The 12,552-nt window shown below is 41.3% G+C and overlaps 1 protein-coding gene across 3 annotated transcripts in view; it reads left to right on the plus strand.

Moving 5' to 3' along the window:
• Window positions 1–948: 948 nt before the first annotated feature.
• Window positions 949–12,552, plus strand: part of SYBU (syntabulin) — a 103,559-nt gene continuing 91,955 nt past the window's right edge. The window contains exon 1 of one of the 3 annotated variants that reach the window (XM_070391926.1): window positions 949–963. The gene's annotated coding sequence lies outside the window, so the exon portion shown is untranslated. Of the gene's footprint in view, window positions 964–1,546; window positions 1,620–12,552 lie in introns of those variants that run through there. The other 2 variants (XM_070391928.1, XM_070391927.1) reach the window with 2 other exon arrangements.

A 12,552-nucleotide genomic window follows, 5' to 3' on the forward strand; every position in this document is an offset into this window, starting at 1 on the left:
AGAGGAAAATGTGCGGGGATTTAACAGGATGTTTCGTGCATTTAGTAGCTTCCAAGTTAAGCTAATGCGAGACTGGTGGGTTTCCATTGTATAAAGTTTGCACTGCAGAGTTCTTGCACACATAAAAACAGGACTGTTGTACTTTAAGCTGATTGTGTGTGCTAAACTCAGGTGACCAGGGAAGAAGGGGAGGCAGGGGAGGTGAAGCAGGTCATGGTCAGGGCGGGGATGCTATTCTGCAGAAGCAGACTCTGTACAGAGAGCTCTTTGTAAGCGTAAAATGAAGATTAAACTAAGAGTAAGCAAATAAGACAACAAGAAACTCCCCTGGAAGAGCCATGGTGGTGGCTGCCCTTTGACCCTTAGCTATGGCAGGACAAGATAATGCAACCAGCTTCCTCATGAATCTCTTTAGTTAAACTGAACATTCTAGATGGGGCTGCCTGGGGCTCTGGCAAATTCTAAGGGGGGGAAAAGTACCTTCCCACCAATCTCTTCAAAAACCTACCTTCCCAGAATAGCAGGTAGGGTGTCTGATGGATTCTTTTGCTTTTGGACTCACGGATTGGAAGCGTTTTCTTCCCAGTCCTGGGGATTCCTTCAATCTCACCTAAAGTCAATACAAAGTATATCTCTATTGCACTTGCTATTAAAGATGCTTGGGGTATTTTATCTAGTCTAAAAGCATTTTTATTGATGAGGAGAGAGAGGGAGAGAGAGAGAAAGAGAGAGAGAGAGAGAGAGAGAGAGATCCAACCAGCAACCTTGGCGCACTGGGTCGACGCTCCAATCAACGGAGCCGCCAGAGCTTATTTAGTTTTTAAAACCCAATCACTGTTACCTCTTGAGGGCAGAAAGCGAATGGTCACACTGATCCCCGGGATCGGGACATTCGGATACAGACCCCTTATTTAGACCCGGCACCCCAGGTCACTGGTGAAGTGGTAAAAACTGTGCCTGCGGGTAAGTCCTCATCCCAGTTGTGAGCCTGGCCTCCTGGGCGGGAAAGGAATTTCCCGGGGAGCAAATGGCCTACAGGGCACCTCAGGTCCCGGCTGCGGTTTTCGGGGGTTCATTCCCAGAGTGCCACAGGGAAGACCACGCGGCCGCCCCGGCGTCGGGAAGCGCAGAGCCTCCGCCCTGAGCGTTTCCTCCAACCGCGGGCACCGGCGCCTCCGCAGTGCGCCGCCCGCCGCGTCCGAGAGGCTCCGGGAACCCGCCCGCGGCGCCGGGGCAGGGGCCCTGCGGACCCGACCGAGCCTGCAGGTCCCGGGCACGGGAGGCAGGACCCCGCCGCGCCCCACCTACCGGCGGCCCGGTGGTCCCCGCCCTTCGCCCGTCGGTTCGCCGCCCCGGCCCGGCCCGGCCCGGCCCGGCGGCTGCGGAGCCCGAGGGGCCGCCCAGACCCGAGCGCGCGCGGCAGCGAAGGCACCACGTGTCCGGCCGGGGCTGGCGCGGGTGGAGCGGGCCTGGCCCGGCTCCCCGAGCCCGAGCGCACCCCCGCGGCGGCGCCAGGTCGCCCCCGCACCCGCTGCAGGCCCCGCCGGCCGCCGGCTCCCCGGGCGCGCGGGGATGCCTCCTGCTGGACGGCGGGATGGGGCTCCTCTGGGAGAGAAAGGGTAAGACCCCCCCGGCACTGAAGGCCGGTGATCCCCTGCAGTTCAATGAGGGCAGAGATGGACCCGCCATGCCCGGGCGGGATGGGGGCGGCGGGAGGCGGGGGGGGGGGGGGGGGGGGCGGGGGGGCGCGGGGGGGCGGGTTAGTCCAGGGCGCACAGGTGACCCGCAGAAGGAAGTCTTGGAAAATGGGGACGGGACGGTCAGCAGAGGGAACCCAAGGGACAGTGCCCCTGACTGATTGGTTTTTGAGCCCGTTGGGCTGGACTTCTTGCAACAGATAAGCTGAACCCAGCAGTCTTTTGGGGTCTCCCTTTACTGCTTGTCCTCGGGAGTGGGCCTTGGAAATGCTGCCTTTTGAGGAGGAAGGTTTAGTCGTGAATCCGTGGTCTCCAAAAGGAAAGCTGCTGTAGATCTCCCCAAAGACGTGGCTGGTCCAAAGTCCCCAGAGGACACTTTAAAAAAATGTTTTTTTTTAATTGATTTAGAGAAAGGGGCAGGGAGAAGAGAGAGAACCATCCATTGGTTGCCTCCTGCAGGGCACCCCGGCTGGGAATGGAACAGGCAGCCCTTTGGTGCACTGGACCAGGCTCAACCAACTGAGCCAAACCAGCCAGAGCCGCTAGACTCTGGGCACTTGTCAAGGTTCTGTTTCTTCTGGGATTTTTCATACAGACGATTTGAGGTGAGGAGAGAGGACCCGTTTTTCATCAATATGTTGTTAAAGGGCTCAGTTGATGAGTTCAAAACCTCTTTATACTGGGTGGTATCAACAGGCTTGAATTTAAAATCAGAGTGACTTGGAGAGGAAGAGATCTCTGAGCCTAAACTGGTGCATGGCAAGAGATTCCTAAAGCTTTCCATGGAAGGGGTCACTTGGGGAAAACTGCTTTCCTGTCTTTATCTGGTTCTCCTGCATCCAGCAAGTAGTGACCTCAATGAAAGCAGGGAACTCCACTGCTAGGTTCCTTGCAGGTGCTCTGCCCTGACCCCAGACCCTGCACAGCAGAAGCAAAGAGCAGCTCCGGTGTCTAAATCTTCCCGCTCAGAAAAGGGCCAGGTTTGGCCCCCTCAGTTCAGAATCTCAAAGTTTCTGCTGCACCATTGCAAGCTCAGATACTTGACCAGGCACATTTTAGGGATGTTTCCTTCTTCTTCCCCAAAAGGGTGCCCTTGGAGGCAAAGGTAGCCAGGTAGTGGCTGTGCCAAGTTTTCTCCACCTGTACATTTGGGAGAATAGTAGTACCTGTCCCCTTGAGAGATGGGTCCAAGTGAAATCATGTTTTTCACTTGCTTCGGATGTCACAGCAGTAATATATTATCATTTTCCCTATGCATACATACCTCTGATAAAGTTCAATTCATAAATTAGACACAGTAAGAGATTAACAATAATAAATATTAGTAAAATAGAACAGTTATAGTAATACTAGAGGCCCAGTACATGAATCCGTGCACTGGTGGGGTCCGGCCGGACTGCCCTGATGGGGGCTAATTGGCCATTTGGCCAGCCATGACCCCGATCAGGGAGGGTGACGGGGGGCGGGGCTGGCCAGGGGAAGGGCCGAGGGTGGTTGGCGAGGGCGGGGGTTGGGCGGGGGGTCGCGACCAGGGCTGTAGTCAGGCTGGTTGGCCGCTGCAGTGCACATAGTGACCAGTCGTTCCAGTTGTTCCCGTCCTTCCGGCGTTCCAGTCACTTGGCTTTTATATATATAGATACTGTAATAAATGGTGTGTGAATGTGGTCTCTCTCAACATATCTTACTGTACTGTATTCACCCTTCGTAGGATGATGTGAGATGATAAAATGCCTACGTGATGAGATGAAGTGAGGTGAATGACGTAAGCATTGTGACTTAGCGTTAGGCTATTGTTGATCTTCTGAGGATACATCAGAAGGAGGATCATTTGCTGTGGGTGATCCTGGATCACTGAGCCTTGATGTCCATGGTCAGAAGTCAGGAGCAGATGATGTCCATGGTTGGGGAAATTTAATATTTTCCCGCCGTGGTTGATCACGAGGAGCAAAAACCACAGACAAGGAGGCGACTACTGTATATGGAGTTGGTTTGGAGTAGAAATTCCTTTGGGGGAAAAATCATAGATGAGAACAACTTTACATTCTCAAGGTAAATTTTTTTAAAACTGTATGAGGAAATATAGTATGGAGGGACAATAACAGTGATCCTTAGGATGCTTTCGCTGTGCTTCTGCTGGTTCCAAAACAAACTTTTAAGATCATCAAACTTCAGTGAGAATGTTCACTCATCAGTAAGGGTGGGGCGGGGGAAACAATAGTATGTTTACAAAGGCATTCTTCAGGGCCATGATACTTTTATTTCTTTAAGTTGTGAAATGGTAATTAAAGATATTATAGGAGGTTTGGGCTGCTGAGTCACCAAAGTATTCAACATGTTGGTGTATGTAGAATGTGACCAGATACCCCAGGCTGTACCTATTGACACCATATCCCATCTGGTTTAGCATTCGGCAGGTGTAAAATATTTTAGAAATAAAATTTAAATGAATGCATGAATAAATGTATTAATTAACAACACCCATTTGCCACAGTGTAATGTGTTTTTTACCCAAAGTAATTTCATGTCTTAATGCTGAATGCGTAGGAAAATTCCAGAATGAAGTTAGCACACAAAGAGGCACATTCGTGGAGTGCTCATATAACTTAATGTCCAAACTGGGGCAAATATAAACTCCATAAGAGCAGATATTTTTGTTCCTATTTTATTCCCAACACCTAGAATAGTACTTGACAATGGTAGGTTTTGTGGTTGTTGTTTTAAACATTTTTAATATTGGTTTTTATCGAGAGAAAGGAAGAAAGAGAGAAACATCAATGTGAGAGTGAAACATCGATCAGGCTGCCTCCTGCATACCCCCTATCGGGGATCGAGCTGACAACCTGGGCATGTGCCCTGACCATGAATTGAACTTGCAACCTTGATGCCCAGCCAACTGAGCCACTTCAGCCAGTGCAACGATAGTAGGTTTTTAATAAATATTTTCAAATAAATGACTGAATATAAGTAGACATGTAATATAAGTAGACACACGTAAGTACATTCACATATTTGAGAAAATATTAACATTAAATTCAAAGTCCAGCCCCAGGGTTTTTTCCATATGGTCTAGTGAATTGCTGGATTGTGGTTCAGGTAAATATTTCTAGTGTAAGAGCAATCTAGGTCATCAATAGGAAGATCCAGTTATTCTTCTATTGAGATTAAATTTGAACTCACCTAATTGCAATGTCTCTATTGCTCATTATTAAATTCTCAATAATGATATTATGTAAAACTTTGCCAGATGCCTCACCGAGGTCCATATGCTTCTCCACGGGTCCCAAGCTGGCAGCGTACAGGCCAGATTCAGTCTACAGATGTGGTCTGTTTTGTTTTAAAAATCAGGGGAGTATTCATTAACAAAAATTCACAGTTAAAATTTTTTTAATCAAAAAGATTCACCAGCATAGGGAATATAGTCAATAATATTATAATAACTCTATGGTGCCAGGTGGTTACTAGACTTATCAGAGGGATCACTTTGTAAGTTATATAAATATCTAATCACTATGCTGTACACCTGAAACTAATAATATTGAATGTAGTTGAAAATAAAAAAGAAGACTTATTTAAAAATATAAAAATCCCAGATTTCCAGCTTCCCTGGGAAAGTAAACAATAAAGTTAGAGCTGAGTGGTGGTAGCTGGGCACAGTCTCTTCTATTCACAGTGCCCATTATCATTCCATTTAAAATCATACTGGGCCACTTAACTCATGTGTGTTAATTATCTGGACTAAGTAAGCTTCTAAATTGGTGACTTCTGTCCTAACCATTTCTCAGATTTACTAGTATTAACCCTATTTGTTATAAAAAAAGAAAAAGAAAAGAAAAGAAACGAGCCTTTCCCAAGTTATCCTTTGGAGCCGGAGCCGATTGCTCTTCTAAGTGCTCAGAAACCATCTTTTTATTGTTTTGTGCCAGAATATTGCCTAATATTTCATTTCAGTCTTACCAGTGTTTTAGAGACTCTTCTAATCTTTGAAACTCAGAACTATATGCTTAATTGCTAGATTTCTAACCTCATGGCATCTCTCCTTATCTCCAGGATTCTACAAAGATATTAACAGTATTATTAGAATCCTATTTGTAAACGGTGAGATTATAAAGCCCGAACATAATTTGTCTGTCAAGTGAACTAAATGTTTTGGAAGAAGTTAGTAGCCTTACCTGGCCTGAGCTTACCTTTTTAGTTTGGATATTATTTTGCTTGATAGAGAAGAAAAGAGTAGCTACAAAGTTCTGTTTTCCTTTAGTCACCCATCAGTATTAAATGAACTGCAACAAGTGGTAAGCTTGTACTTTTCTTTCTCCAAACATAATTTAAATGAATATATTTCTCATATTTGATGTTTTTGCAAGTCATTGTTCAAAATTATTCTACTCCTGCTATTATGAACCAGCATTTTGGTATATCAAGTGTTTCTGGGACCAGACCATGGGTTTTTCCATTTTTTTTCACATTAATAGTAATAGTATTATCATAATATTTAACTCATTTTAAATTGATTAGACACCACTATTTTGTGTGATACATGGTGATAATGTGAGGGAGAGATTACAAAATAAAAATATCCTGAATGACCCCTAAGTTGAATCTGTAAGATGAATTCAGAAAAGGAAATGACATGTTATGTATTTCTCTGAAATTACTGAATAAAATATCAATTTAATCTCAGAAGTGCACATATCTTCTTATTCCTTGAAGAAAACTGCAAACCTTTGATAACCCAACCAAAGACAGTTACCTGAATTTAAACCTATAAAAATAAATTTAGGTTCAACTAACAGTGAGCTTTTCTTTTCCAAAGGGCAGGGCTGACATCTTTTGTAGCATGGGGTGAAAGGTAATATTAACCTGTCTTCTTCCTTCTTCCTTGATTTAACTTGTGCCCAGAGAAACTCTACTCATAATTTCATCAATTTCACACCATTATTGTGCATTAAATTAACTTTAAAAGGTATGGTATAAGAGTCTGAGTGAGTAGGAGCCATTAAACCTAATGACACTTAAATGCATTTATCACAGGGATGCATGTCTTTAAAAGGACCATTATGTTTTTCCATAAGATAGAGGAGGTTTGAAAGTGTAAACTTGATATAATTCAGCTGAACATTATTTAGCACTCATTTTGTCCTTAAAACATCTTAAAATGGAAGATGGCTGCTATAGAGTTATTTCTTACATTTTAACATCAGGGGAACATTTCCTGTAGCCCCAAGAGTAAGGCTGAGTGCTTTGTCCATGGTGCTGAAACTTCTCCTGGTCAGTGATCCCAGGTTCAGACAGAGGAGGGAAAAGGATTGATACTTCTCTCAGTTAATGACTTGTAAGAATACAAATATTGACCTAGAAATGAATGTATTGTTCAACTTTATAACCAGCATAGCAAGAAAATTTTCACACATTACAAGTTTGTGTATTTGAACGACGTGTAACATGGAGGCTGAATTGGCAAATGCTTGTTTTTAACCTATTTGATCTACAGCTTGGGAATTTTCATCACCTTGCTCCTACACTTGATTTAGTGAGATATACCAATAGCAATAATATTCAACAGTTGTCCATTTCTATTTGGTTTCCAAAAACTCTTTATTTTGGATTTTCTTAGGCCTATGACCATGCTTTTTCTCTTTGACTTGTTTTATATTCCCCCAGTATAATGAAAAAGAGCATTAAAATAATTTGGAATTAAACGTCTTCTATACTTTAAAACATGTCATGTTAGCACATGAATAAATTGCACTGTTAGTTTTGTTTTCTCTTATGACCTTAACTTTTTCATAGCATTTTCCATTCCATTAATCTATGCCTTGATCTATATTTCACTGACCTAAGGAATTTCTTCCTCTTTTTACACTGCCCAGTTTTGCCTGCCAATGAAAATTTGGCACATGAGGGAGAAGAGAAAAGTGAAAAAAAAATTCGAAGACACACATAAATTTCTTCGTTCACAAGAAATGGAAAATTTATTTTCTCGGTCTCTTGAATACATCTTTCAAAAGAGGTGAGATAAAACTAATATGACTACAAATTTCCAACTGTTCAGATTTGCACATTCATTGAGTGGCTTGTTTTACTAGTTCACAGGCAAGTTCCATCTCTGGGACTTATTTTTTTCCCCTTTTGGATATTTAAGCTGGAAGCTTTGTCAGACTGCATCAGTGTTCCCTGAGCAAGCAGGCATTCAAACTGCGGTATTAGCATTAGCATTCTACTTAGAACAAAGGGACACCCAGGAAGCTCTACCCACCAGTGCTGATTCCAGCCCTCTGACTCGGGTTCATTTAAATAAGACTCCAACCCTGGCTCCAGAACTGAAGCCTCCTATATAGCTCTTTATATTTCCCTACCCAGTGATTTCTGATCACTTCTCCTTGCCAATAGGTAAGTTTGCTTGTGGTGATGAGGGAGGAATATTTGTTTTGCTTGGGGGGGCGGGGATATATTTTTTGTCAAGGATTTGTCATAAAAATATTAAGAAAATAGTGGTGAATAAAACCACATTTGGAAAACATTGCTGGTTTCTCCAAAGAGCCAAATTTGGGAAATTGGAAAGGATCTGAAGAAAATTTGCATTTCCAAATGAGCGTTGAAACAGCAAAGAATTTGCTCTATCTGATTTATGATACCTGCAAAAAAATATATAAATCATGTATTGTAAAAAGTAACCCTAATTTTTCACTTTGGTAGACTGCAGCTTTCCTTTTATCAGACCATACAGAACTGTTTCCTGTGTTCTTCACTGAGTATTTCTGATCTGGTTGACAGGAGGTCGTTGTTAACTACAGTGGCATGTAGACATTCCTACACCTGCTAGCTAGGTAGCAGTTGAGTGAGTTAAATGAGTTTCTATCCAGATTTATTCTAGACCATAGGTTTTGTTTTATCATGTAACAAAAAGACTTCTCTTTGATCTGGAAGCATTGTAATTAATAGTAACTTGATGTTAGTTGTACTGCAATTGTACAAATGGAATGCTTCTGTAGTCTATGAGAGTCTACACACACGCTCTCCTGGTTGGGAGCTGTCACAGAATCGGATTAAAGACTCATACTTGCTGTTAAGTAGAAGTGCTGTACTATTTATTGCTAAACTATCCAGTATGGAGATTTCCAGAGATAGCTGCCATGAATTTCATAGTCTAGCAACAACTTGATGGAGACTCTTGTAGGTGAAACTGGATTTAAATATAGCTGTTTTCTTATAGGCTCCAATTCCAGGTCTCATTAAGTAGCTGCCAGTTTAACTCCCACCTCAGCAAGGCAGAAAAGGTGTGTTGCCTGCTGCTTTAAGACTGCCTCTCTCCAGTAAGTCTTATACTGTTTGTATAGATATTCAGGCATCTACCCCAAGGTGATGGTGATTATTGTTATGTCCGAGTTATCTCACTCTAATAACATTGAAAGCTGTCATTCTTGTGCTGTCCCTAATTCCTCACACTGACCCGGTGCCCCGAAGTTCATCTTATTTGACATCACGTGGGTGCAGTAGCAAAACAATAGCAAAAAGAATAATGCCACTGGTGTGGATGGAAACTAAGAACAGTGTTTTCTGACCTTAGCTGCACATTAGAATCACATGGCGGGCCCTAGGAAACAATATTTTTTCGTTTCCTAGGTAATTCTAAGATTTAGTCAAGGTTGAGAACCATTGCCTTAGAAGAATCATCTTCCTGTATAATTTTAAAAAGTCCTTTGAAACTGCTGTCCTCTCCACTCCAGGTAGCAATATAGATACTAGTGATTTATCCACTTTTGAGAGAAATAGGGAGATATCAAGGTTGATCCATCGGTCTTGAATTACAAGGCATGATGAATAAAATAAAATGCACAGAGCTGCAAATGTGTTTAGTTTTGAAAGTGTAAAGCAGGATGCTTTATCTAAATGCTGATGTATTTGGAAGTCAGGTAAGGAAAATTAAAATTAAAATTAAAAATCTCTAACTAAATATAAAAATGGTGTTTGAATTATTCAGCAGTGCTTATTACATTTCTCCAGTCCCTGAGACCCATCTCAGCCTGCAGTTTGGGGAACACCCGAGCAAGTTTCCACATCTCCAACAAATGGCTAGATTTACTACTTTATTTAAGGAGTTACTAAAGGGTAAATGGAATATGCATGTTAAATATCTGGCCAGGTGCACAACTGATACTTGTCTAAGTTAGTTCTTTCCTTCCTTCTTCAGTTTATTTATTGTAACATTAAAACATCCCAGATTAGCCTTAGGCAATGGATATGGAAAAACTGTTGATTTTAGTATGTTGATTTCTCTGTTGTTGTTTAAACTAAATGAATTCAAAGCTTTGCCTGGAATGTGATATGTATTTGTTTCTAATTCACTTCAAAATAATTAAAGAAATTCAAAGTAACTAGAAAATGCAAGGTTTATTAATTTGCCTAAATGTTAAAGTAAGGAAAATGAAATTATTAAAATGCATCCTTATTTTGGTAATGGCAGCAAATAGACTGCAGAAAATATTTACAAGTATTTGGCTTGTAAATTTTTTAACTAAAAAGTTTCCAGGGATCAATTTGTATATATTATTTTTATTTTATTTATTTAAATATATATATATATATATATATATATATATATATATATATATGAAATTGATTTCAGAGAGGAAGGGAGAGGGAGAGAGATAGAAACATCAATGATGAGAGAGAATCACCAATCGGCTGCTTCCTGCACGCCCCACACTGGGGGATCAAACCCATAACCCAGGCATGTGCCCTGACCGGGAATAGAACCTTGACCTCCTGGTTCATAGGTCAACACTCAACCACTGAGCCATGCCAGCCAGGCCTGTATATATTGTTTTTAAACTGTTGTAAATTATTTTAGTTTTTTGAACAACCATTGTCATTTATTGACACAGTTCTTTAAAAGGCATCCAACTCAAATCTTAACTCATCTGTATACCACTTGCCTCTATCCAACTGAAGACATATTTCTAGCTTTTTTTTTTTCTTTTTATCTTCCTTAACAGCAAGAGGGAGAAGGGCACTCTGAGATCTTAGCCAATTTAAATGTTGACAACAACTGGTTACTGCCAAAGCAATCCACTGAATGCCAAACTGACTCCCTCTTAATTACCCAGAAACAAATCCCATTTCTTCTTGGGTGCCACGTCCACAGCTCAATTTATTAAGAAAACATTTTAAAAGACATTTTAATCCTCATCTGAGGATATGTTTTCATTGATTTTTAAGAGAGATAGGAAAGGAGAGGGAGACAGAGAAAACAAAAAAACATGGATATGAGAAACATCAACTGGTTACCTCCCATATATGCCCCAATTGTAGATTGAACTGGAAAACTATGTATGTGCCCTGACGGGGAATCAAACCCCCAACCTTTAGGTGTATAGGAGGACACTCCAACCAACTGAGACACTGGCCAGGGCTAAGTAATTTTTAATCTTCCAATTCCTGGACATCAAACTATAAATCTCAATACCGAAATTACTTATGCTTTTTCTATATCAGTTGGATTCTTGCTAATTTATACAGGGTGTGACAAAAGTAGGTTTACCATTGTGAGGAAGTGAAACACAGAGGTTATTCTTGTATTATTATTTATTAATTATTGTATTATTTTCCATATGAACAACTATAAACCTATTTTTGCCCCATCCTGTATTTTGTGTATGAAATACTAGTATGTGCTCTATTGTGAAATTGGAGTTAGACAAATGCTAGTGATATTGAGACCCCAGATTACTTGCTCAACTACAGTTTATTAAATGCACAACCACCTGCTTGGCCGGTGTGGCTCTGTGGTTGAGTATCGACCAAGGAGCCAAGAGATTGATTCCTGGTCAGGGCACATGCCAGAGTGGTGGGCTCGATCCTCAGTAGGTGGTGTGCAGGAGTCAGCCAGTCGATCATGTTTCTCTCTCATCAATGTTTCTCTCTATCCCTCTCACTTCCTCTCTCTAAAAACCATTACAAACATATTTAACATATAAAATAAATAAATTCACAGCACCCTTAAAATTACTACCATTTGATACGTTCCTTCTAATAATAATAACTATGTGAGTAGTTTACTAATGTCAGTAAGTGTTTTCTTGAGATAACAGCTATGCATCTGCCTCAGATATATGCAGAAGTGAGGTGTGGGAAGAAGTTACTTCTCAAATTCATTTTTGGTTCCTGTTTTTATGTAACTTTTTGTTTAATACTGAAAGTATGCAGGTGGATCAGGGAAAATATATAATCTAATATTAAGGAAAATGATTTTCATTCCTATTCTTAGATTACATAATACATTTTAGCACCCAATTTATTAGTTCATGTTGACTTCATAAATGAGTTTTCCGAAAACAGTTTACACTAATACCTCCTTTAATTCAAAAGGCGGGAAGAAACATGCTCTCCTTGTTTTTATAATTAAAAGTTTATTAAGTACCCACAGCATCTTTGACACATATTAATGAATGCATAGGCCTAAATCGGCTGTACATTCTTCTAAGAAACATGAATCCAATTTATATAAGTAAATAAGTGACATGAACCCTTCCAAATTTAATTAGAGATTGTTTTATGTTCATATTTCAGAAAATAATATTTCTGAAACACAAAGTACAAAACACATGGAAACACGTAGTTTGAAATTTTTTGAATGCTATATTCACTCAAATTATTCTAGGGCAAAGTGCCATTGGCCTGATTCATGTGACCAAAGATTGAATCCCAGTGGAACTTGGAACCCACTGGAGCATCTCTGTAAGGATATGTCTGATGACACCACCTGCCCTCTTCCCAAGCTGCCCTCCAGCCCCACTGCAGAGCCCCTTGGAGCTGTAGGCTGAGTGTGCCCCTCAGAGGACACATCTGAGAGAATGCT

This window comes from Myotis yumanensis, unplaced genomic scaffold (assembly GCF_028538775.1).
Source record: "Myotis yumanensis isolate MYYU_CA2020_CCGP unplaced genomic scaffold, mMyoYum1.0.hap1 SCAF_15, whole genome shotgun sequence".
Classification (NCBI taxonomy): domain Eukaryota; kingdom Metazoa; phylum Chordata; class Mammalia; order Chiroptera; family Vespertilionidae; genus Myotis; species Myotis yumanensis.